This window comes from Oryzias latipes (genome assembly GCF_053564925.1).
Source record: "Oryzias latipes strain Hd-rR chromosome 1 unlocalized genomic scaffold, Olatipes_Hd-rR_3.1 chr1_Y".
In the NCBI taxonomy this organism is placed as follows: domain Eukaryota; kingdom Metazoa; phylum Chordata; class Actinopteri; order Beloniformes; family Adrianichthyidae; genus Oryzias; species Oryzias latipes.
In genome coordinates this window covers 6,739,941-6,767,076 of record NW_027616335.1, presented here as the reverse complement: position 1 = coordinate 6,767,076, position 27,136 = coordinate 6,739,941, and the positions used below count along the sequence as shown (strand labels likewise).

The 27,136-nt window shown below is 43.0% G+C and overlaps 2 long non-coding RNA genes across 2 annotated transcripts; both read right to left on the bottom strand.

The window, feature by feature from the left end:
* Positions 1–362: 362 nt before the first annotated feature.
* LOC144990326 (uncharacterized) lies at positions 363–7,337 on the bottom strand. The gene is made up of 2 exons (XR_013654325.1): positions 2,457–7,337; positions 363–2,378 (listed from the first exon to the last, which is right to left on the bottom strand). It is a non-coding gene; the product is annotated as an uncharacterized LOC144990326 (long non-coding RNA).
* A 6,007-nt stretch (positions 7,338–13,344) lies between these two features.
* On the bottom strand, positions 13,345–18,004 carry LOC144990321 (uncharacterized). Its single transcript, XR_013654319.1, has 2 exons — positions 14,803–18,004; positions 13,345–14,727 (listed from the first exon to the last, which is right to left on the bottom strand). It is a non-coding gene; the product is annotated as an uncharacterized LOC144990321 (long non-coding RNA).
* Positions 18,005–27,136: the final 9,132 nt, after the last annotated feature.

The following is a 27,136-nucleotide window of genomic DNA, read 5'->3' as shown; positions in this document are numbered from 1 at the left end:
GACTGACACACGTCCAGCCGATCTACAGACACAGATTTTCATCATATGTTACAACATGACCAGAAAAGAATGTTACCATACACCAAATGAGTTGCTAAACTAAATCTAGTTCTGTGAACGAGGATGATACACATAAAAGTGTTTAGCTTTGCTTTGAAGCTTATTTGTCTTGTTACAAGCTGAAACTCAAAAACACAAAATTAAACATGGAAGAAAATGGTCTGAACTAGAGAATGTGTTGATGACTTGAATTCAACGGCAGCAATAGTTCAATAGCAATATTCAACTGCAACAAAGGTGGTATTTGTCAGGGTTCTGACTTTTTCCTTAATAAAGAGAAGAACCACACAGGAGATGAGAACTTTTGCTAGACTTCTGCAGAAGGAGAATCGGTCTGTGACAGCGCGAACTGTCACAGAGGAGTTCTCCCATCCTAGTGCATGGAGCCTTCTTTTATTGAAAACTGAAGGTTGCAGACATGAATGTGGGTCATTTAATCAGAAACAACAAGAACATCATATTCTCGTATAATCACAACTTTTCAGGTCATTGTTTTCTTACTGAAAGATAGAAATGAGACAATCATATTATGGAGATATAGTGTGCAAGCAAATGATAATTAGTTAACTCTAATATCCCTCCCTTTTTATCATTTCAAACACGTCATGAGTAAACACCATAAGGGGAAAGTACAAACGTGAAACATGTTTTTTTAATCATAAGAACAAGGCATCACAACATCATTTCACCACTTGCTTTTGCACTTTCAGTGTGAGAGATTCATACGATGCCTCTGGAGTATTAGCAGTCACGTGGGGAGGGTTCCTCTTAAGCTTGTTGGACAAGCTGGTAACGAATGAAAGTCTGCATGGTAGCCTTTGCGATCATGGACATGACACAAGGCAGAGCGTATGTTGTAAACAGACAAAAACATGCACAAAACGATGAGTATAGGGGTCAATAATTTCAGCAGGAGGTGCCGACATGGACCTGGTGTTAGCCAGGACCAGATGTCACTGGTGGGAGTGGCACCAGGAGTCGCAGATTTAACATAGGCTTGCAGCCCTGTTAAGTCGTGCAGTGCGGTAGAAATGTCCTGTCCATCACTGGTACCGTCCGGGATGAAAGTGCAGCAGGTGTCTCCAACCATTCTGCACACCTCCTGATGATGCAGTCTGGAGGTCGAGCACGAGTCGATTTTGCAGAACCATAGTTCTTATGGCCGACATCTCTGCTGCTGATGCATTGGAAAACTTGTAGGTGGTGTTAAGGAGTCTCAGCAATGCGTACCTGTTGCTCTCGATGTGGTCTCTTACTTCTGCCACTCTGATCCATGGAAGGAGTGATTGTCCGAACTTTGCTCCTCCACCCCAGATGCGGAACTCCCATGGGACTCCAGTATTGGTAGTCATTTGTAGGGCGTTCATGTGGAACTCCGGTGCAGCACGTTTCCGTCGTGCGGGGTGGGGTGTTCGGACGGTTCTGTTCATGAGAACACAGGTGGAACCAGAGGGACCAGAGCACAAAGGCCTCCCCAGTTTGGAGAAAGAGATGCATAGGCAGTGTGTCCGCACAGGAAGTACCAATCAGCTAGGACCCTGGATCCTCGGTCCCCAGGCACTATGGTACAGCAACCTGCTAGGTTTTGCCTACCTTTGGTCTGGTTTGTTATGTCAAATGTCCGTTTGATCAGGAATAATCCACAGCTTCCTCTGATCCTGTTGGTTTTCTGCATACAAGCTGAGTAGTTAGATCGAACAAAGATATCACCTCCGGGAGCTTAATGGGGTCTTGTGGTAGTGGCAACAGGTCTCTCATTGGGCCACCTGATCCACGGGGGTTATTGTGAGGAACCCAAAACCGCTCAAAGTAATTCCTTTTTCTCCAGGAGTTGAATGTCCTCCTGTTAGTTCAGTTGTAGCCAGGGTGTGTGCTGAGTTCATACAGGCAATCTTGTTGTCTTCTGGTGATATTGCCTGGACGGAGACCTGTATTGTGGGAAGCATACGGCATGAAAGTACACACATAACAGCTGGTGATGTTGCTGTCGTGTGTAGTTCTGTTCATCAGTTGCCACCAGAGATTGGTACTGTAGGAATGATCATGGGTGGCAATATTGAGGTGAGTTGTCTTTTCATACAGATCCCATGAGCGGTGGACGAGGTTGATACCGCCTTCTCCTGGTTTCTCCATTGCTAGGAAAGTCAGTGCGACTAGAAGACGTGCTACAGTCACAGCGCAGCTCCGCGCCCACCTGCTGCGGTCTCCCAGCAGTGGGCCTTCCATGCTGCTAGGTTGCAGAGTCACTTCAAAGATCCAGGTTCTAATGGATGTTGGGTTCGGCTGGTTTCTTCGCTGACGATTGAGACGAACCGCCACTAAAAGACGGAACCCCTTTGTAGTCAGACTTCACCACAACAGCCTCATTTAGGCCTCTGGTGCACGCTGCAACTTACAGTGACTGAGATGTATCCAGCTGGGGCGTTCAGCTATTTTTACTGCCGTGGGTGTTGTTAGGAGGACTTGGTATGGTCCCTCCCACCGTGGGCTGGCCCAATTCTTCCTTTTTAGGACCTTGATGAACACCCAGTCGCCTGGTTTCACCGGTGAGCTTTCCTGTGGAGATAAGGAGTCAGATGGCAGTAAATTTGCATTGGACACCTCCTTCTGGTTTATCATTCTTATGATAAAATCTGCTATTGTTTTTTCTTCATTAGCTTTTTGTAAGTCTAAGGCTACTATAGGTAACCTATAGGGCCTTCCATAGACTATTTCAAAGGGTGTCAGGCCATCTGATGTAGGTCTGATTTTCGTGTATAGTTTTACTAGATCTAAACACTCTGGCCATGGTCTTCCTGTTGTTTCCATGCATTTTTTGAGTCTGCTTTTTACTGTTCCATTTGTGCGTTCCACAAGTCCTGCACTTTGTGGGTGGTATGCACAGTGATTTTTAAACGTCATTTTTAGGCTGGCGGCCATGTTTTGGATGATGGTGTTAACAAAATGGGCTCCATTATCACTATATATAATTTCTGGTATTCCATGATTGGGAATGATGGTTTTACAGATACCTTTTGCTATTGAGATCGCGTCAGCTTTTTTGGTAGGGATTATTTCTACCCACTTTGAGAATGCGTCTATTAGCACAAGGCAGTACTTATAGGGGCCACTTGCCGTAAGTTTAATGAAATCCATGTGTAATACCTGGAAAGGGTAGGATGGCTTAGGAAAAGCTCCCTAGCTTTGGTCGCATATTACCCTGTGGGTTATGCCGTATACAGGTAGGGCATGTTGTACAAAACCTTTTTAAGTATGATTGTAGGCCAAATGCTGTAGAGTGACTTTGTATGAGCACTGTCATTCCTCCTGTCGACACATGGCATGGCCCATGTGTCGCAACTGCTGCTGCTTTGAACAATGATTTCAGGAGTACAGGTTCACCATGCAGTTCATAAATTAGTTTTTCAGTTATTCCTTCTCCTTTTGATAACCACAATTTCTTTTCCTGCAGTGGAGCTGGGCTTTGCATGTCATGCAAGATGCTAGTGTCTATGAGTTGTGTGTTTTCTGTTTCTGCAGAGTATGTTTCTGTGTTGTGGTGTCCTCCCGCAGCTTGTTTTGCAGTTTTATCAGCAAGCCTGTTCCCTATTGAGATTGTGTCCATGTTTGCAGTGTGTGCAGCACATTTACAAACTGCTAACCTTGATGGGGCCTTTATGGCTTGTAAAAGGTTAAGTAAAAGTTGTGCGTGGGTGATGGGTTTGCCTGTGGAAGTTTTCATTCCTCTGCGTTCCCATTGTTTGGCAAAATAAAAAAGTGTGGAAAAAGCATACTGGCTGTCTGTGTACACTGTAAGGTCTTTTCCTTTGGCTAATTCACATGCTCTGGTTAACGCTGTAATTTCAGCTTCATTTTGCTTTGTAGAAAAAAAACGTCAATGGCATGAGGGCCTAAAAGTTGTAAAGGATGAAATAATATTACATCTGCCGAAGAGGTTACAGCCATCGATGCAGCACAAACTGCCTGTACACATGGTGGTAGAGATTGGGCAACAGGATCAAGCTTTTTGGAGTAAAAGTACGGGGGTGTAATATGGCTCTGTGTTTTTGCATTAATTAAATTTAATTTTATTTCTATAGCACCTAATTACATACATAAAAACAAACAAAAATAAAAGAGAAATGACTATAAAAATGCTTAAAGAAAAGAAGTAGTACGTAAAAGAGCTAAAATATAAAAAAACAGCTAGTAATTGAAAATATAAATTAATATAAATCTATACTAAAAAATGTATAAAAATGTGTAAAACACCTAAAGTAAAAGCAAGTCTGAAATAAAAGCACCAAAAACATGAAAACTCTTATAAACTAGCTAAAAAATCTTAAAATTGATCCTAAAGCTGAGGGTGAGCCAGTGCAGTTATTCTAAGATTGGTGGAATGTGCTCCCTCTCTTCCTGGTTCTGGTTATAAGGCGTGCAGCAGAGTTCTGGACTAGCTGCATGTGATAAGAAGGGTTTTCTTTACACCAGAAAGGAGGGCATTACAGTAATCTGTTTTTGATGTGATAAAAGCATGAATTAAGATTTCCGCACTGGTCAAAGCTAAGGTCAGCATCTAACATCAAACCAAGGTTTCTTACTCTCACATACAGTTGGTTGACAGATAATAAAAACCTTATCTCTTTCTCTGCTTCAGAACCGATAACTAAGATTTCTTTTTTTTGTCTTCTGTTTTGTTTCTGAGCTACAAAAGTTCTCTCCAATTCACATTTTAATGTCTGAATTACAGTTTAAAAGCCTGTCCAACAAAAACACCATTCACACACCAAACCACAACTAGTTTGTTAAAACACAGACAAAGCACAGGCTAACACATAAAATTACTTTTAACAGTTCTCTCCTAACTAAAATAAAAGCAAAAAATGCACAACAACTAATGGTAAATTAACACTTAGCAAAATAAACCATTTCACTGAAATGAATCTTTTAATGTAAGACTAGTCATGTTTTCCTTATCTTATTTGAATTCCTCTTTTCTCTCTCTCTCATGGTCACACGCACACGCACACACACACACACACACAAACACACACACATGCACGCCTACTGCGACAACAGAATTTCACTCAGGCACACGCAGCTGCATTATCTCACTCATACTGTCTCTAGTTTAACAACTACTTTTTTCTATTCTTCGATTTTTAGTTGTCCTTTCACACCATACTTTATCTTTTATTTCAACATATAGTTTAGGCTGTTTTGGGTCTTTTTGCACCATATATATTTTTCTTCCCCCTGTAAAGGAGCCCCGTCAGGGGATTTACTCAAGTTAATACCCATAGTCACAACTGTAGGCCGTTGAATTTAAACACAAATCAATTTTAACCGTCTGCAGTCCACACTTTTGAGGTTGTCGAAAAGATGCAAAAACTCTGAGATTACTTTGGTGACCTTGGCCAACCAGGAGGTATGGCACGCTATATCCCAAGTTCCTGGTCCAGGGAGATCGAACTAGCATGAATCTCCGACACCAAGGTCACTTTGATATTAATGCGCAAATATATAAATTTATATGTGTGTCTATATAGTAATACAATTTTATATATTTTTAATTTTTTTTTAATTTTTTATTTTATTTTTATTTTTTAATGTTCCCTGCCACCTGTACTGCCTTTTTACAGGAGTACTCCAGAGAGGGTCTCTAAAATACCTCTCCTTCTTTTTTACTTTTGCATGCTGGGACTGGTTACCCGTTTTAGCCAGAAAACCTTTTCTGCTATTTTATTCTTTGCGCTTGGGACTGGTTACCCGTTTTAGCCAGAAAACTTTTCTGCTATTTTTTCTTTGCGCTTGGGACTGGTTACCCATAGCCAGAAGAAACTTTTCTGCTACTTTTCTTTTGCATGCTGGGACTGGTTACCCGTTTTAGCCAGAAACCTTTTCTGCTATTTTATTCTCAACACTGTGATCGTATGCAAAACTCACTCAGTCCTGTGGTTCATCATTTTCGGGTCGGATCTCGTCAAGCCACCGCTGGCAGATGAGGGTTAGACCTATGACGCTGGCCCGGCGAAGAATTCACCTCCTGGGACTTTCTTCCGGACAGCCTATATTGTCCGGGCGTGCGCACGGCTTCAGCGCGTCATCCTCAGTCCACCACCGGTGGGTATGTTGAGATCCGGGTCACGGCACCAAGATGTCAGGGTTCTGACTTTTTCCTTAATAAAGAGAAGAACCACACAGGAGATGAGAACTTTTGCTAGACTTCTGCAGAAGGAGAATCGGTCTGTGACAGCGCGAACTGTCACAGAGGAGTTCTCCCATCCTAGTGCATGGAGCCTTCTTTTATTGAAAACTGAAGGTTGCAGAGTAAGTCAGTTGGGAGGTGATGCTGTACTATCGCGAGACCCAGCGAGACGAGTGTGGTGAGTCGACTTGGCGGCGCGTAAGCATTTGAACAAACATTTTCGATCTTGTTTCATTTTTCCGCCATATTAAAATATTTCCTGCTAACTAACATAACCTGTTAAGAGTATTAAGCTTCTGTCAGCCTGGAGGACCTGGAGAATTTCATTGACGAGTGTTTTAATACCTGCAACATGGTGAAGCCCAGAACCGCCACCACCACCCCCTCCGCCAAGCGTGAACGGCCTGAGGACTCTCCCGGGGCTGTGTCCTCTCCAGGCAGCGGAATGAGCGATATCCTGGATTCGATTGATAAAAAGCTCTCCAGCTTTGATGGCTGCCTCAATTTGCTGGAGATCCTCCATAGAGAATTTCAAGGTCTGCGGGAGTCTCTGGAATTCAGCCAGCAGCAGGTGCGGGAGCTCGCAGCGGAAAACCAGGCCCTCAGAGAGACCGTCAAGATCCTGGGCAATGACACCGCCCGTCTCTCCGAGGAGAACCGATCCATCAAGGAAACCCTCCTGGATCTTCATTCGAGGAGCATGAGGGACAATCTAGTGGTCGCGGGGGTTCCAGAGGAGGCAGGAGAAGACCCCGAGGCCACCGTTAGATCCTTTTTACAGGTCCACCTGAAGCTACCCAAGGAGGAGGTGCAGAAGATCTCTTTCCACAGGGTTCACCGCCTCGGAGGAAGAAGGTCCGACCACCAGCGCCCGCGTCCTATTGTGGCTAAATTCGAACATTTCAAACAGAAGGAGTTGGTGAAGGGCCGCGGACGGGAACTGAGAGGCACGCATTACAGAGTTAATGACCAGTTCCCGGCAGAAATCCTCCGCAGAAGGAAGATCCTGTTCCCGCTGAGGAGGAAGCATCTTGCTGCTGGTTCGAGAGCGATTGTGGCCGTTGACAAACTTTACGTGAGGAGACTTTACGTGAGGAGACTTCAACCTTGTTTTGGACCCTGAACTTGACAGACTCAGCACAGCAGCAAGTCAGCGTACATGGCGATCTGCAAGTATTCTAAAGCAGTACATGAATGATCTGGGTCTCTGCGACGCGTGGCGCTCATGTCACCCAAACACTAAAGGGTTCACCTTTTTTTCTCCAGTTCACTATTCACACTCCCGTTTAGACTATTTATTAATCAGTAACTCTCTTTTAAAAAATATTCAAAGCTCCAATATCCATCCAATTATTATCAGTGATCATGCACCAGTCTCTGTAAACATTTCTAGGGAAAAATCCACACCCTCTGGTACAACCTGGAGGTTTAATACGTCTCTGTTAAAGGACCAGGAATTTCTTGAATTCTTTAAAAAAGAGTGGGCAACCTTCTTAGACTTCAACAATACTCCAGACATCCCACCGTGCGTTCTTTGGGAAGCAGCAAAGGCAGTCATGAGAGGGAAAATCATTTCTTATTCAACGCATAAAAAACGCAAAGAGAAAGCAGATTTATTAGAATTAGAAAATAAAATCAAAACCCTGGAGACTGCTTATGCTGCTTCTGCACAGGAACACATTCTGGGAGATCTGAAAAATTTAAAGCTGCAGTTAAATGACATCATTAATAAACAAACACAATTTCAAATACAAAGGCTACGACTTGAAAGATTTGAAAACTCTAATAAATCTGGCAAATTTCTGGCTAATCAGCTTAAAATTAACAGAGAAAAATCATCAATCACCTCTATTATGGACCAAACAGGAAATGCCACCCATGACCCGGTCAAAATTAATAACGCATTTGAAAACTTTTATAAAAACCTGTACACACCGCAGATCAATCCGTCAGAGCAAAGTATTGACTCATTTCTTAATAATGTAAACCTACCCAGGCTAAATGAGGATCAAATCACAAACTTAGATTCTCCGCTCTCGCCGTCTGAACTTCATGAAGCTCTGTTACTTATGCCCAATGGTAAAGCACCAGGGCCTGACGGCTTTCCTGCTGAGTTTTATAAAGAATTCTGGGAACAACTGGCACCAACATTTTATAAAACTGTCACATCTATTAATGAGAGCCAATCAATGCCACCTAACATGAACTCAGCCAACATAATTCTTCTTCTAAAACCGGACAAAGATCCCACTAGTCCTTCAAGCTATCGCCCTATTTCTCTAATCAATGCAGATGTAAAAATTATCTGCAAAGCACTAGCACAGAGAATAGAAAAAATCACTCCTCACATAATTCACTTCGACCAGACTGGATTCATCAAAGGCAGACACTCGGATGATAATGTCCGTAGACTAGTTAATATAACAGACTTTGCCACCATTAAAAACCAGGAAATGACGGTACTATCGCTGGATGCTGAAAAAGCCTTTGACAGAGTTAATTGGAAGTTCCTTATTGCTGCCCTCCATAAGTTTGGTTTTGGAGAAGCATTCATCAATTGGATCAAAATATTATATCACAACCCCAATGCATCAGTTAGAACTAATAAACAGACTTCAAACAGGTTTTTTCTTGGAAGAGGAACCAGACAGGGCTGCCCACTCTCTCCTTCTCTTTTTGCTATATTCATTGAGCCTTTAGCTGCAGCAATAAGACAGAATGAGAGCATTATAGGAATAAAAACCAAACACAGCCATCATAAAATTAGTCTTTATGCGGATGACATATTACTGTTTTTAAGGAATTTACATTCTGTAAATGAAACAGCAATGATCATAAATGAATTCTCCTCCATATCAGACTATTCCATTAATTGGAATAAGTCTGTTTTATTACCACTCAACAGGAATATGGAACAAAGACTCACAATTCCAGTTAAAACAGGAAATATCAAATATCTGGGTATCTACTTTTCCCCCAAACTATCAGAACTGGTGCAGCTAAACCACACCCCATTACTGAAAAGCATACAGGACGATCTAACACGCTGGACCAACCTGCCTCTGTCCCTTATGGGCAAGGTAGCCACGGTTAAAATGAAAATCTTACCCAAAGTTAATTATCTCTTCTCAATGATTCCCACACAACCGCCATTAAAATGGTTCAAAACATTAGACTCATCCATATCAAGCTTTCTATGGAACAACAAACCTGCAAGAATTAGTCTAAAAACTTTAAAATCTGCAAAAAGCTGTGGAGGATTAGAACTACCTAATTTCCACAAATACTTTCTTGCAAATAGATTACAATATATCTTAAAATGGTTAAAAAATAATCCAGAAACCAACTCATGGTTAGACTTGGAACAGGTGTTATGTGGAAAGATCAACCTGTCACAGCTACCATTTATTAGCCAAACAGTTAAAAAACAGGATTGTTTCAAAAGCATTGATATAAATGCCACCTTAACAGCCTGGTGGGAATTTCTCAAAATATCAAAATCATCAATTCAACCGTGCAAAATGACACCCATCTGGAACAACCCGGACATCCTTATTAACAAAAAAATGATTCACTTCCCAGCTTGGCAAGCAGGGGGCATAAAACAACTAGAGCACGTAATTATTGATAGAAGATTCATAACCCCCCAGGAACTTCAAGACAAACATGGAATAAATAACTTCTTGGAATATCAGCAACTTAAATCAAGTATTACTAAAAAGTATAAAATTAAAGACGACGATTTAAAGCTACCAAATGTAGTTACCACTCTGATTAATTTTTCAATGAATAGAACTCTCTCCAAAATATACAAACTTTTATGTAATTTAGATAACAATATTGCCCTTCCAACAAAAAAATGGGATGCAGATTTGAGCATCAGCACAGATGAAAGCTTCTGGTCAGAACTTTGTCTAAACACCTTTAAACTGACAAAAAGTCCAAATCTGCAGCTAATCCATCTCAAAACTCTTCACAGAATTTACTACTCTGGACAGAGGATGTTCAAGATGGGTCTCAGTAACTCAGACATTTGCGAGCACTGTGATAATAATCTACCCGACAGCTACATGCACGCACTGTGGTTCTGCACTCCTGTCCAGGCTCTCTGGCAGCAGGTATGTGCCGATTTATCAGTCTGGTTTAAGGTTTCAATCACTGCCTCACCGTCACTTTGTGTGCTTGGTGACATGAGTGCCATCGATATAGAAGAAGGATTAGCATCTATCATTTTCATAACTCTTTGTATTGCCAAAAAAACTATTTTAATAAATTGGAAAAACAAGAAAAATATAAACATAAGTCAACACAGAAATCTGCTGTTTGATCATATCAGCTTGGAAAAAATGTCAGCCCAAAGCTCAAGTAACTTTGAAATAATTCAGTCTCTCTGGTCTCCTGTGGTTGACTCCATGACTTAGGGGGTGGAGGGCTTGGTCGTCGCTGCTCCTTGCCCTTCTGCCGTGGTTTGGGGTGGGGGTCGGGGCTTCCTGTGCCTGGCGGGGGCGGTGGGGGGCTCCGTTGGTCGGGGGGTCGGGTCCGGTGCCTGGGTGGGGCGGGCTGGGGCGCTGCGTCGTCCTCTGGGCTTGGGTGTGGGGGTGCGTGGTGGAGGGGTGGGGGGGTGGTCTGGCTTGGCTTGGGGGGGTGGTCCCTTTGCCTGTGCTGGGGGGGGTTGGCGGGGGGCCCTGCTCGGGTGGGGGGGGCCCAGCGGCGCCGGATGGGCTGCCCATCTGCACCTGGGGCTGGGATCGGCCCTTCCCTGGCTCTGGGACGGTGACGGGACAACCCTCTCAGGGCCCCCGGTCGCTCTGGGTGTCACCCGCTTCGGCTGCGGGGTCTGGGGTGGGGTGGGGTGGGGGGCTTGTCGGCCCTGTCCTGTGGGGGGGGCGTTCTGGGCGGGAGGGGGGGCCCATTATTAGTACGGGTCGGGGGGGCTAGCGGGTCGGGGTCTCCGCTGAGGCAATCAGTGGTTGCCTCGGCCGGTTGGCCTCCTCGGTCCCGTCGAGGCCTGACCAGAGCTCTTCTAGGGCCGGCGTCTGGGGATGGGGGCCTGGGCTTGCTCCGGGGGGGGGGCGACGCTTTCTGGCTCCTCTCTCTCTGTGTGGGGTGGGTGGTGCCGGGCCTGGGGTGTCGGCGCCTCCGGGGGTGGGCCCCTGGGCTGGGTGGCCCTGGCCCCTTTGCTGGGGGTGGGCTGGGGGACGGCTGTTTGACCACCGGGGCACAGTCTACCAGCTGTCCCCAACTTACCCCCTTCCTTATATAACCTCATATTAGGGTGAGGGGGTGGGGGGTCTAGCCTGCGATGCGCCTTGGGGGGGGGCTACTTGGGAGTGGCCCCCCTCTTATGATTGCCGTATGGAGTGGGCCCCCCTCTTTCGGTTTTATTTGCACCTTAGACATGTAGGGTCCTTGGTAGGGGGGGTGCTTGGACATCACTGCAAGCAAGCAGCAGATGTCCTCCTGGCACCCTACCCGCCAATTTTAACCGCACCTTAGACATTTAGGGCCCCTTGGTGTGGAGGGTGAGGGGACATCACTGTGAGTAATCAGGAGATGTCCCCTTAGTGCCCTACTCGCCAATTTTAACTGCACCCCCCTTAGTACACACACCCCTCCCCCTTCAATATATACATTCAAACATAAACACACACACATGCACACAAACACCCTCTCAAACACCCATACACGCACACGCATTTTGCAAGGAAGGTGGGACCTGGGTCCATCTGTCCCCTACCCCTTCCGTGGTGGGGGGTGCGGGCATCTTGGCGATGGCGGCCGTGTCCCTTGGGTGCCGGTTCCTGGGCCCGGCGGTGCTCTCTCCGCACGGTGGGGGGGTTCATATTACACCTGAGCCGGGGGTGTTCGTGTCCCTGGGGGGTGGGTCCTGGTCCTTGCCCCTGGGCGCTGGGCCCCGCCAAACTTCCAACATGGCCGAGCCGGGTCGGGCCATATTTATAACATCCCTTGTGGGCCGCCCTTTTTTCCCCGGGGTTCCCCCCTCCTGGGCGGGGGCGGCGGGCCCCTGCCTTGCTCCTACCTGGACCAACCGCGGGCCGGGTGGGTGGCTGCCTGGAGTGCGGAGCGGGTCTCCCTTGGGGGGTCCTGGCTCGTACCTGGGGTCGGGGCGGGGGGATGCCCGGAACTCCTGGGTTGGTGTGGGGTGCTCGTCTGGGGCTGTGGGCGTCCCTCTCCGGTGGGGCCCTGCGTTGGGCTCTTCCGGCGCGGCGGGGGGCTGCTTTCCTGGCTGGGCTGGGGCGGCGCTCTCTTTCCCTCTGCGCCTCCTTGCTCTCTGGCTCTGGGGGCCTCGCGGCGGTCCTGCTGGCCCTGGCCTGGGTGGCGGTCTTGGTCGCCCGGGGGGCGGTTGTTCCCTGCCTGTTCCCGTGTGGCGTTGGGGGAATTCCGGCTGCCGCTGCTGCTGCGGCGGGGGGTATGGGTGTGGGGGTGGCTGGGCGCTCCTCCTCCTTCTTTTCACATTCCACCATCCATTTTAGAAGAACATAAACACTCACCTGAGCACAGGTGTTAGCTCACCTTTGCACTAATAGTTTGCATGATTGAATGAATGAAAGATTTCACACTAGTTGGTTTAAAGGCATAGGTATGCGTTCGTGAACACTATCTGTTTTGTGTGCATGTTGACATGTGGACATTTTTGCGGCTAGCAGGTGTGTTGATAATATTTGAGTGTGTGTGAACAGGCCCCGCCCTTTTTGTACTACATTTGAACCGTACCGTAACGATAAACAACCAGTAAACCTGTCTGCTCTATGCTGCTTCATGGTCTTACCCCCCTTCCCCTCCTATTATCACCCTCCTACCCCCCCCTCTCTCTAACGTCCCTCTCTCTTCTTCCCCTCTTTCCTTTTCCGTCCGGTCCAACACCAAAGATTTTCAAACATGATTGAAATTAATAAAGTTTGGCCTCAATTACAAAAGGGGTTTATTCAGACATACCTTTGGTTTGTCTGAAGATGAATAACCCCTCTTGTTAAAATAAAATATGTCCAACACAAGAGGCCCTCAGCTCTCATCTGTTTGCCTAGCTGTTGGACAGGACAAGTTAAAAAAAAAAAAAAAGAAAACTGAAGGTTGCAGACATGAATGTGGGTCATTTAATCAGAAACAACAAGAACATCATATTCTCGTATAATCACAACTTTTCAGGTCATTGTTTTCTTACTGAAAGATAGAAATGAGACAATCATATTATGGAGATATAGTGTGCAAGCAAATGATAATTATTTAACTCTAACAGTATTTTTAACAACCAATGTATCTTATTACATGTCAGATTTGCAGGAAACTGCAAAACATACACCAAAATTGCAAAACACCAAATTTAAAAACATTATTGATTTAATAGGTAAACTTTTTACATCCCGCCTAATGTGTTTTTATATTGAAATATTTAGTGAATCAGGGCAAAACTGCATTGAAACCATCTTGTTGCAAAGTTGGTATATAGGCAAACCTTTTCCACAAGGTAAACCTTTTATTGTGAAGAAAAATTTAATATGTTTTTATTTTAGACCAAAGAAAAAGTGAAAGGCTGAATTAAAGCATGCACACATCTCAGAATGTTTCATTTAACTGATGAGGATTTGAAATGTTCATGATCTTATAACCTGAGGGCGCGACCAAAGAAAAGAACTCTGACACTCGTCATTGGAATTGTGTTTTATTAATAAAATATTTTCCTATCTGACAAACAGGTTCTTTTGTTAAAAAATAGAGATAAAAAGGCACGAAAAAAGGTGTGATGGTAATGTTTTGGTCTGTTTCTGCCGGCCTACATAAGCTTAAAGTTTAAATGATGGAGCCATTAAATAAGTGTATGAGTTCCACAGTTTTACTCCTTTATTTTAGGTGTGAGTGGTTCCCCTTTGCTCAAAATATTAGTTTAATTGGGAAACATAACCAATGCAACCAAAAGGGGGCACAATCCTGTGGTTTTTGTGTGCTGGTCACAAACTCCAGGCCTTGAGGGCTGGCCTCCTGCTGGTTTTCCAGAAATCCTGCCTTATCTACTGATCTACTGATTTTCTGGATCCTGTGTCTTTAGCCAATAAGGAGATTCAGTGGCAGGTTGGTTGAAAAACAAGTTGAACACCGGCCCCGAGGCCTTCTGACACCCCTGATATAGAGCGTTGTGTCAGGAAAAGCATCAGACGTAGAACCAAAACCAAATCGGTCATGTGAATCGTGAACAGAACTTCCATATTGGATTGATCATGGCCCAAAACTGTCATGATTTCAAGGCTGAGCGAACCCAGATGCTGGAACCCAGAAAGAGGACCGGGATGTGGCAGGTAAGAAGGATTTATTATTTTCTTCGAGGATGGCAAAGAGAGTTGGCGAGAGGTGATCCGGAAAGTGATAGGCTGTGGCACGGCTGGAGGTACGAACGCAGCAGTCCTCTGGTTCTTCCTGACAGCAGGCAGTGGGGTCCGCGCTGACTTCACTCTTGAGCAGGATTCCTGGGACAAGGAGACAACATTTAGAGCCGAAACTAGACAAGATGTGCTAGAGCTAGACGAGACCAGGCTAGTCACCATAATGGGCAACAATCTGGCGTTGATTTGTGGCCTTGGGTCTCCTTTTAAGCAGCAGAGGTTGATGAGTGGAGTGACGGCAGCTGGAGAGTAATCAGGAGCAGAGTGGAGCCAAGCTGGAGGGGGAGGAGTCTGACAGAGGCACCATGACAAAAACAATAACAACCACCACCAGGGGGGTATTCCAGAAAGCAGGTTATGCTAGCTCCCAAGGTAAATTTGAGGCTAAGGAAGTTGATAACCTCAGTTTTCAGTTCCAGAAATGGAGGTATGTTTCAGGGTGGTCAAGTTGCCATGGCAACTCATGCTCTGTACATAACCTGGTCTGGAGCAGGTTTAGTTGAAGCTTAGTTTGTTTACAGAGAGGTGAAGCAGCATGGCGTGTCCATTTGAAGATGATTCAGTGGATGAAGCTCAGATAATATTTTTTACACATTGAGAGGATGATAAGATCACATATGGATGTTGGAAAATTAAACTTTTTTACTTTTATTTAACATAGTTATTTGCTTCAGTTAAGATAAATCATTTGTTTGTTGAGTCAGTTTAAAAATAACACGCAGTTTTCAGACAGTTATTTTACTTTCATCCAAATTAATTCAATTAAGTAGGTGTAACGTTGGTCCTGCTGTTAGGCACCGCAAAGGATTGTGGGATACCATTTCCTTTGTCTGTCTGGACGGATTTTGGTTTAAGTGTGGCTTTTGACCAAATGTGTTTAGTTGTTTAGCAGTTTTACTGTGTTGTGCCATGTTTTGCTGAGTTGTTTAGTCCTACTGTGCTTATGTCTCTGCACCATGAATGAGAGTGAAGGAGAGGATGATGAGTTTATATAGCACCCCTACCAGGGATTACTTTAATGACAATGACAGAAAATTCTTGGATGAATTAATGCAAATTGTGCTTTTTTCCCCCTCCTTTTTATTGTTATAAAAATGAGCATTTCGGCCGGCTCATACTTAGACATATGAGAGATCAAGAAATATAATTAATTAAGATGGAAAAAAATGGAAAATGCATTTAACGTCGGTAATGTTTAGAGGACTTTTTTGTTAACCTTCACCTCTTGCAAACGTTGGTCAGTTTAATGTTAATACATGCAATTGTAGCCGGCCTCACAGGGTTCGGTGTCGGTAGATGTGAATGAAATTATGGCGCTCAGACACACGTCTGTTCACTCCACATCTCTTTATTAAAAATCTTGCACAGCAGAACACATGCCCCCTACAGTCCCACTACCGTAACTGCAGTAGTAAATGCATGAACATGAGACACTGCATGGGCTGCTACAGAATTGTGTTTTTAAAAGTAAACTTTTGTCTATCCTTGTATTGATCAAGTGGTATAGGTTTATATGGGATTAAGAAAGTAAGCAGTACTAGCAAATTGTGTTTCATTGTTACATTAATCTAATTCAATGTCCCTGATTTCATTTTCATGTAGATACAATCCTGCAGGAATTAAAAGAACATGGCAGCAGCTAAAAATGAAGTATAAAAACATAATTTAATCAGGTCAAATTTGAGCACGTCATGGATGTAGGCTTTGTTGACAATATTTGACATATGAAATATCTACATAGCAATACCTAATGTTGTTTTCATTGTATGTATGTAATTGACTGCAACAAAAAACGGTAAAGCTCAAACAAAAACGTATGGGGAAATGACAAAAAAATCGAGTCTAGGTCTCAAAATCCTCGCACGACGTAAATGTAATTCTCTACGAATTAATGCAGCCTCCTCGTCTATTGGGTCCTCCAAAAAAGGACAAGCCATTCTTGTCACTTAGACCGTCTCTGTGTGACAGAAATTTGGGCAATGAAGGTTAAAGCGAAAAATACCGCTTCGTCTTTAAAAAGGGGAGGGGACTGGCAGAAATCTTGAGTTTAGAGAATAAAACCTGCTCCCGACCAGGTTAGGTTCACAGCATAAGTAACCATGGACACTGACTCCGAGTATAAGTTACCTCTCTTTCAGAAATGGGTTTGACTTACTCTGTTTACTGTGGTTTAACAAACCTCCCATTCTGAAACGGAAAACCCAGGGTTTCCCTGATTTCAGGGTTAACGCACTCAGAGATTACACTTAACCTCCTTTCTGAAACAGGCCCCAGGAGGTTATCCCAAACGACTGAACGGCTGCAAGATTAGAATTTGATGGAGGTGGAGTAACCAAAAGACCCATAAAAATGAGAAAACATAAATATATTATCGTGCACTATTACAGCTTTTTTCCTATTGTTTCATCCTGAGGCAATTCTCAACACATTTATAACACTTGTGATTGTCAACTTTTGCAGACATGAAGCAGAGAAATGAACAGGGCTGCAGTGAATCCTCCTGGCAGAAGCTTGTAACTGCAATGCTGAAAGTTACTCAAGCTTTCCAAAGAAAATATTTTTAAAAACACAAATAGTCTCCTGACACGACTAAATCCCAAAATTGTAAACACATGAAACCATGTGTTGTGTGGTAAATACATTTTTTACTTTATGTATAAAATAAATTAAGTAAATTATTATCAAAATATCTTGATGTATTTTTTACATATTTAGTGATTAACTTCCTCTTGTTCCTTTCATTTTTTTCTAAACAATAAATAGAGTTAATTTATAATTGCCTTGGAAGAATGTTGCTCATTAAAACCAAAAGAATTCTCCCACGACTACCAGCAGGTTTTGTTGTATATGTATTAATGTAACTCTTGTCAATTCTATATATATATAGTTTCAGATTTTTATCCAATTGCTTTGAATCTTGACTACAACCACAGAAAACAACAGTTTAACTTTTCTTTTTTTAATCTTTTTTGCTAAAAATGTCCTAACCCCTGTGCTATCCTATAGGGTCCAGATGACCCGATCCTTACATCGTGTTATTCCAACCATGACAAAGGTGGATAAAGGTGAGGAGGATTTCATGTACAGTAATCCATGGACACCAGTGAAGATCACAAATCATTGAAGAAAAAAGGTTCAGCGCACTGTCTAGTGAGTCTATGACCCCGCTTCCAATGTTAAAGTGCCTAGGATAGCACAAGGGGTATTCCTCTATGGATTTCCACTTTAAGGGATGACACAAGGGCTGTAATCAGAGGACAAATGAAGAACTTTTGTCTTGAAAAAAACTTTTGGAAATTGAAAAAGAAATTATACAATAGTATTTATCTCTAGAAAAACTTTTTTTACCCTCTCTCCAATCTCCTAACAACTACCGAAGAGGATTAGGGCCATGGACAAAGAAAAAAAAAGCGCATAGAAAATTCTGACTTTAATCTCAGAATTGTCTATGACCTTTTTTTTTTTATTTCTCCATGGCCCTAATCCTCTTCCGTAATATATATATATATATATATATATATATATATATATATATATATATATATATATATATATACATGCGTCACAAGGAAAATGGAAACAAGAACAAGAGAAACTCGTGCGTTTACTTTGTCTGTTATTTTTCTCCAAGCAGAAATTCTTTTTTTTTCTGTCTCACTCCCGTCTCCAAGTGTCACACTTTTTTTTTTCTCCACGCGTTTCCATGGTGACTCCAGAGATCAGTGATCTATTGAGAATGTCTTTATGTACCTGCTGTGCACATAAGTTAACCCAGGGTTACCAAGTTAAGCGTAATTACGCCAACTCATATCCGGTCTTTTGGAACCTACATACCCAGAGTAAGCAAGTTCAGGCGGATTTCAGCCAGAGTTCAGAGTTAAAGTCTGAGTTTAAACATGCCTCCTGGGGGGTATTCCAGGAAGCATGTTTAAACTAGCCTGACTTTGAGCCTGAACTCTGGCTGAAATCCGCCTGAACTTGCTTACTCTGGGTATGTAGGTTCCAAAAGACCGGATATGAGTTGGCGCAATTACGCTCGACTTGGTAACCCTGGGTTGATGCTCGTGCACAGCAGGTACATAAAGACATTCTCAATAGATCGCCGATTTCTGGAGTCACCATGGAAACGCGTGGTGAAAAAAAAAGAAAACGCTGTACTTCAGTGAGACGGAGTCTGAGATTTTAATGACGGCGTATGAAGATTACACGTCCATCAAAAAAGTAACACGGCTGCATCATCAAAAGTTTCTGCGTGTAGAAAAGAGCAGACAAAGTAAACGTCTATAAAACTCAATAATTGTTTATACAACTCAAATTTACATATTTATTTTGTTGGCTCTCGCGCAGCCGTTGTCTCTCTCGCCGCCCGGGAACTCTCTCCCGACGCTGCAGCCGTCAAAGACATCCTTCTTCTCCACACACCGAGTTTGCTACTTAGCTTTCACAAATGGACACAGGAAACAATTTCTGTTCACTGAAGTGCGGTACCCACTCACTTCATCTTTCTCCTTCACTCACAGATGAGGGATCCCGCCTTCCTTTTTATTTTTAACTGCACGTAAAAGCAACGTTTACATGTGCTGACGTAATTACGTATACCACAACAAAGATTGTCTATAATGACAGACATCGCACTCTAACACCCCCACTCGATGATGTCATTCAAATCAATAACATTACATACCAAACATGTTTGCACAGAACCTTTCCATTTTGGGTTTTGTGGCAGACTTTGTGAACACGTCTGCCACTATACTTTCTGTTGGACAATAAACCAGTTCCTCCCCTTTTTCGGACTTTACGTGAAAACCTTGTGGTTGTTCCATGTACAGTTCAAAGTCGATGGGTGCATGTAGGTATGCGGCCTTAACGTCTAACTGATGCAGTTTAAGGTCATACTGTGTTGCTAATTGCATTAGCATGCGTAGTGATGTCAGACTAGCAGTTGGAGAAAACGTTTCGGAGTAGTCTAGTCCGACTTGTGTGTACCCCTTTGCTACGTATCTAGCCTTGGATGTTTCATTCCCTTTTTCATCCTCTTTTATAGCATAAACCCACCTTCCCCCCACTGTCTGTCTACCCTCCGGTAGTGGTACAAGAGTGAGGGTGTCACTTTCCTTGAATGAAACCATCTCATCCATCATAGCTTTTCTCCACCTGTGTGCTTTCTCTGATGCTACAGCCTCCTCATAGCTCTGTGGTAACCCAACAGTCATCCTGTAACAGTAGTCAACACTTAGTTCACTGTTCTGTACTGCACACTCATAGTCTTCCAAATATTTGGGTTTCTTTCCTACTCTGTCTGATGTACGTGTAGTTTGGGCGTCAGTGTCTGTCTCTTGGTTGTCAGTCTTTATCTGTTCTGTTTCTGACTGAATGTCTTTGGTTGGTCCTCGTACGTGCTCTACAAAGTAGTCTCCCATTTGTTCTGTGTCAGTCTGCGTCTGACTCTCTGTCTTTTCTTCTGTGATGAAGTGTATCAGTCTGTGTTTCTGCACACTCTTGGTTTCTGGAAAAAACACCATGTTTGCTGGAGAATGTCGATCAAAACCAACAAAAATCCCTTTTTTGCCTCTAGAGTCTAACTTTTTCTTGTTTTATTCGTACACAATACACTCTGAGCCGAATTTCCTCATTCTGGATAGATCTGGTCTTTTACCAGTGAATAGAAAGTATGGTGTCTCCCCTGTTCTTTTACAGTAACATCGGTTTCTTATCACTGTAGCCATCCTGGCTGCATAAGGCCATAACTCTTTGGGTAAGCCTGATTCGATGAGCATACACCTCACCATTTCAAACAATGTTCGCCAGTTCCTCTCCGCGGTCCCATTTTGATGGGGGGAGTATGGAGCTGACCTTTCATGTTTTATCGTGTTGTCTCTCAGCAGTGTCTGATACTCTTCTGAAGTAAACTCAGTCCCATTGTCTGATCTGAGACGTTTTACTTTACCATAGGGTGCAATGTCTGCTAAAAACTGTTTTGTAGCTTCAACCGCTTTGTTTTTGTTTCTTAGGAAGTACACATAAATAGCACCTGAAAAGTCATCAGTGAAAGTGATCGCATACTTGTACCCCTCAAATGACTCTGGTGCAATAGGGCCTCCCAGGTCTGTGTGCACAAGTTCTAATGGAGCTTTAGCTCTGGCATCACCTTCTCGGTTTCTGGTTTGAGTAAATTTGCCCTGTAGACAAATCTCACATTCACCTGGTTTCTTAGCTTTCTCTCTGATTTTCATGCCACCCACAACAGACTCAAGTTTAAGCACATCACCATAATTACAGTGACCCAGTACTTCATGCCAGGTTTTTAGATCAAAACAGGTGTTACATTCATCATTATTGTCATCATCTGGTTTCTCTACAGTCTCCAGGTAATACAGTCTGCCTTTTACCTTCATGCTGCATGTTGTTCCATCAGGAAGAATCATCTTGCTGTTGCTCTTCTCAAAATGGAATTTTGCTCCCTTAGAAGCTGCAGCCTCCACAGACAAGATATTCTGTGGGTATTCAGGAATCAGCAGAGCACATGAAAGAGTGACGTTCACCCCCTTTCCTTTGTCGTTGACCAACTCGATCTGGGCGTCGCCTTTTTTCAGGACACTCCCAGTTTTCCTCGTGCCATCTGCTAACTCCATCACGTGATTCTTTGGATGAAAAGTTTTGTCAAACCTTATGAAGGCCTTTTCATCTGTCACAATGTGCGCAGAAGCACCGCTGTCCACCAGAAGACCTATCCGTGGTGTAGACCGAGATGCATATCCATCCACCTTTAGAACGAATGAATTCTGCTCCTCCTCCGCTTGTCTTGCATCTTCCCTCGCAGGTGTGCCGTCCCCTGGAGCCTCCAAGATGGCCGCCACCTTGTTCCTGCCCCATGCAGACTTGTTCTCCTTCGTGTACTTGCCATGGATCTTCTTGTCTTTGTCTCTGCAGTCTCGTGCTCTGTGTCCCATCATCTCACAAATAAAGCATTCTCCGTTGAAATAGCTCTCTTCCTTGACTTTATGCTTTGGTCTGGAGACTTTGTATTTTGTTGTCATGACTTCATCACTTCGGGTTTTATTCCGTTATTTTAGCGTGCATTCAAAACTTCTCAGCCGAGTTTTAAATTCTGTGAAAGTCAATGTCTCTCTTGTTTGGGTCACATGCACTGAAAATGGGTTGTAATCATCCGTCAGGCCTTTTAAAACCATTGCCACCAAAAGTGCATCACTGAGCGTCTCCTTTGCTCTGTTCAATGCCGCCACTATTTTCTCAACACGTGTTAAATAGTCCGCCAAATCTTCACCGTCGGCCATTAGCACGTTAGTTAGCTCCGTGTATAAGCTAACGATTCTCGGTTTTTCCTCCGACTCAAAATGGCCCCTCAATATCTCCAAACTTTTCCTTCCGTCATCAGGAGCTTCATAGAGGATCAGCATTAACGTTTTATCGTCCAAGCAGCCACACAGTTCTGCATAAGCAAGTTCATTCCTCCTACCGATCTCCTCAGCCTCAGTATCCACTGGGTCCCTTCCTAGAATGGTTTCTTGGAGTCCGATCGTTTTTAGGTACGCCAGGAATCTTGCTTCCCAGGGGGGTATTCCAGGAAGCATGTTTAAACTAGCCTGACTTTAAGCCTGAACTCTGGCTGAAATCCGCCTGAACTTGCTTACTCTGGGTATGTCGGTTCCAAAAGACCGGATATGAGTTGGCGTAATTACGCTCGACTTGGTAACCCTGGGTTAACGCACGGTACATAAAGACATTCTCAATAGATCGCCGATTTCTGGAGTCACCATGGAAACAATCAAACTTTTATTTCAGACTCAGGTGGTCTATAGGAAGAAAAAAAAAAAAAACACAAGATACAAATACAGTATACATAAAAAAAAGTAAAAAGATATAACTTAAAAAGAGTATAATCGCTGTATCCAGTGTTTCCTCATGGCAGAAGTGTAGCGGCATGAGCTTCTTTTGGGATCAGTCAGAGACATGATAATTGAGTTCTTAGATTTGTCCAGGTGTTCCATGAGGCTGTACGTTAGCTTACCCAGTAGAGCTTCACTGGTGGGGATGTGAGCGTCCACAAACAGCTGACTGGCTCTGTACCACCTGGGCACCTGTAGCAGAAGCCTAAAAGCATCATTATAGGCCACTAAGAATTTGTGGAATGTCCCACGTCCATAGTTCCACCAAAGAGGGGCCGTATATAGAGGAGTGCAGTAAGCTCTGAACAGCGAACACTTCACTTGAAGTGAACATGCACTGAATTTTCTCATCAGCATTGATGTCGTGAGCATAGTATGACAAAACAACTCAGCAAAACATGGCACAACACAGTAAAACAGCTATACAACTAAACACATTTTGTAAAAAACCTACACTTAAACCCAAATCCGTCCAGACAGGCAAAGGGAATGATATCCCAGAATCCCTTGCGGTGCCGATCTAACAGCAGCATCAAAGTTACACCTATTTAATTGAATTAATTTGAACGAAAGGAAAATAACTGTCTGAAAACGACGTGTTATTTTTAAGGTGACCTAACAAAAAAAATGATTTATCTTAACTGAAGCAAATAATTAAGTTAGATCAAAGTAAAAAAGTTTATCTTTCCAACATCCATATGTGGTCTTATAACACTCTCACGGTGGAGAAAGTATTTTCTGAGCTTTTTCATCCACTAAATCATCTTCAAATGGACACGCCATGCTGCTTCACCTCTCTGTAAACAAACTAAGCTTCAACTAAACCTGCTCCGGACCAGGGCCCTGTTGCACAAAAGTAGGATAAGGGATTAAGCCAGGATATCTTGGTGATCCTGGCTCAATTGATCCCCAATCCGGTTGCACTAAAGCTGGATAGGGGGCAGGAGGATATGTTATGGTATAAATTACCATGGAGATTTATTCTGTGGAGCTAGCCTGCTCCAGACCAGGCTAAATTCCAGGATCTATTTAATCTCATCCCTAATGTCAGTCAGCAGTCGCCACAAATGGAAACCTATAGTTATTTCACTGCTCACTATACATTGTTATCACATATAACTAGACCCGCTGTCATTATTTAAACGTTAGTGATCATTAATTTCAATCATTCTGGATAAATAATGAATTTTAGATGATATTGCTATCTTTCGATAATTTACAGTTTCCCATAGACTATAAGGCTATATAAAAAATGATAGAATATTAGGGCCACAGAGGGAAAAAAAGACAAGTCATAATATTGTAACCAGTTGTTTTAAAGGAGAACAGTTGTTAAAATGACAGATGTGGGGCATTTCGTGAAATTGTACTTCAGTATGGTTTCATAAACTAAGACATGCTGATGTGCCAGAATATGAAGTATCACATTGTCATAACTATCAGAACTGTAAAAAGAATATGTTGCTTTTCTGCAGAAAGAACCAGCCTCATAAATTTATGACTTTATCCTTTTTCCTCAGTGGGGCCCTAGTACTCTGTCATATAAACAAATACACATTCAATATGAATATAAAAACACAATGTGTAACATTATGTTCCTTTATTGAATAAGGATAAAACAAAGCAGGTAAACTACACTCAAAAAACGTTCACTTTGAATGAACTTAAAAAAATTATGGAAATGATTTCCACATGATTAGATAGCGTTACTTGAACAAAAATGAATCATATTGGTCCCACTTAATGTACTTAGGTTCAAACTAATAAATTTATAAAGATTCAATCTAAATACTGCAGTTGGACTCAACTTTAAATTAATATTGTTGCTCACTCTCAAAAGATTAAAGTTGATCCAACTTAGTTGAATCACTTCAATTGGTCACACCTCATTAAATTAAGTTTATTCAACTTAAATTTTTATGACTACCTAACACAATTTATGTTGATATAACTTAATTCTTTGCTTTAATTTTATTTATACATCTGACATTGATAATGTTTTCAATAACTACAACCAATAACTTTCACATCAAAGACATGAAATACGCAGCAAAGTCCCACATCACAAGACAGGAATTCCAATACCGCAATTTCTTCCTTAAGCAAAGTAACGCACAAGAGGGTACGTCATCATCCTCTCCCACACTCTAACTCATGGTTCAGAAAAAAAAGAACCATAACAGTTTAAATCACTAGTTAAAACAGAGTAAAACAGCTAGACAATAAAACCCATGGACAAAAACTCACACTTAGACCACAATCTGCCCAGAAAGACAAAGAAAATGGAATCCCACAATTCCTTGCGATTACTAATGTATCCAATTTAACGGTATCATGTTGGATCAACATGATTGAAATTAGTAACTTTTAAATGGATTATTTCTATGAACGATCGACATGATTAATTCACGTAAGATTTACAAACAAAATTTTCTGGTTGAAATGACAAGTTACATTTTCATAAAATTAATTGGCTGGTAATTTAATTTAAAAAAAATTTGAGTGTGCTTTATCACTGTGGCGGTGTTGCCTTTCTTCTTAATTATATCTTTTACCTCCTCGTATGCCTCCATGAGGATTTGTGCTTCCGACGGGGAAAGGTACGCGGCTCTAGTTGGCATGGTAAATCAGTTTATCTGTGATCTGTGGCGGGGTCTGTTTGAGTGAGCCGTGAGCGCTCACCTATCCAGGATTGGTTTCACCTGGCTTGATGAATCCGTGTCTGCTCATCCTGGCTTGGTCTTTGTGCAACCAATTAAGCCTGGATGCACATGTTTTGGATTCATTGAGCTCAGCTCAGTCATTTATCCCGGATGTCTTAATTCTACTTTTGTGCAACAGGGCCCAGGTTATGTTCAGAGCATGAGTTGCCATGGCAACTTGGCATACCCTGAAACATGCCTTTCTTTTCTGGAACCGAAAACTGAGGTTATCAACTTCCTTAGCCTCAAACTTATCTTGGGAGGTAGCATAACCTGCTTTCTGGAATACCCCCCAGGTGAGTCATTTTGCTGAGTTTGGACCGATCCAACTTCCGTTTCTCTCCATTTCTTCTCTAATTTTGTTATTTTAATTAAGGGTAGACTTATTTTTTATTTTTTTTAAATCATTTATACATGTGGATAGGGCAGGCACCACTTGGGTTTATGTCACAGTTCCAGTATTAATCTTTACTTACAATAACTTTAAGTTTCTATATTGTTAGTTGTTTACATGTCACGGTGCCTCCGGCAAACCCCTCCTCCTCATCAGCTCCACCTGATGCCTCCAGCTGCGCCTCCTCATCCTCGTCAGCCAGCAGCCTTTTAAGGAGACCACGGACCTGTAACCGACGCTAGTTCGTGTACTCCTACGGTGCATCTCCTGGCCTCTCTTTGATTCTTGCCTTCGCCTGTCTCATGCTCTCGACTAAACTGTTTTGTCTCTACATTCATTCCAGGACCTCGCCTTCCTGTGGAACTTACCTGATTACGGTTCATCTCTCGCCGTCTCGCTCTGACGTTCTCCAGCCCCGTCTCGGATCACGCGGTTGCTGCCAGCAAGACCCTCCAACCTCTCCTTGGACTATCTGGAAAGATTCTGGAACTCAACTCTATCCTGACTATTTCATTAAAACCTCATTATTACTCACCTCACTGCCTGTCGAGTCTCCTTCCGGGTTCCAGCACCTGATCAGTCGACCACGCTTGCTAGCCATGACATTACAATTGTCTTGTGTACCTTGAGATTAACATTTTCTGTCATAATTGTAGTCTTTATGAAATTCCAAAGTCAGATCCTGAAGTTTTGCAAAGTTCAGTCGTTGCTGGTGTTCCTAACACTGTAGTTGTGTGAAAACTCTTGTTTTACAGATGTGCTTAATGACTCCCCTCTCTCCGCACTAAAATCCATTACTGTTGGAAATGACCATGAGAAAAGACCGCAGCTCCCCCTCTACCCTTTTGATAGTGTGGTCCTGCCCTGTCCCAACGCTGTGTCCAGTGCCCTAGCATCATAGGCTTTGCTCCATTTTTCTGTGAACGTTTGACTCATCCGTATGGGCGGCTTTGTTGGGGCCCATACCAACCTTGTTTAGTCCCACAGTGCTTTGTCCGTCCTACGGAGGCTAAGAAGGCAGCTGACGAATCCAAGATGAGGTTTGCTCACATTGATGGAGACCACTTGACGATGCTCAACGTCTACCATGCCTTCAAACAAAGTGTCAGAATAGCTTCTGCATGCGGTTGTCTTCTTTTGTTTTTATCTGTTTACCTTACGCTTAGTTCACACAATCATCAAACAACTTAATTTTGTGTAAACCAGGTATGTCTGCAGTCTGGCCTGTCATCAAATTTATTCTGACCTGCAGCCCCTTCAATAAAACGTTATTGAAGAAGATAAACCATTACTATGGGAAGATGAGACACAAGTATAAGAAAGCTATTTCACATTTGGCCAGCAGATGGCAGCAGCGCTGTGCCCAGTTCTATGAAAATATTTGATCTTTATCTAATTTGCTTTCCGATTATTTCAAGTGACAGGTAGAAATTGATAATACAGATTCCCTTACTTGATGGCAGTTGTCCAATATTAAGATTTAAGGT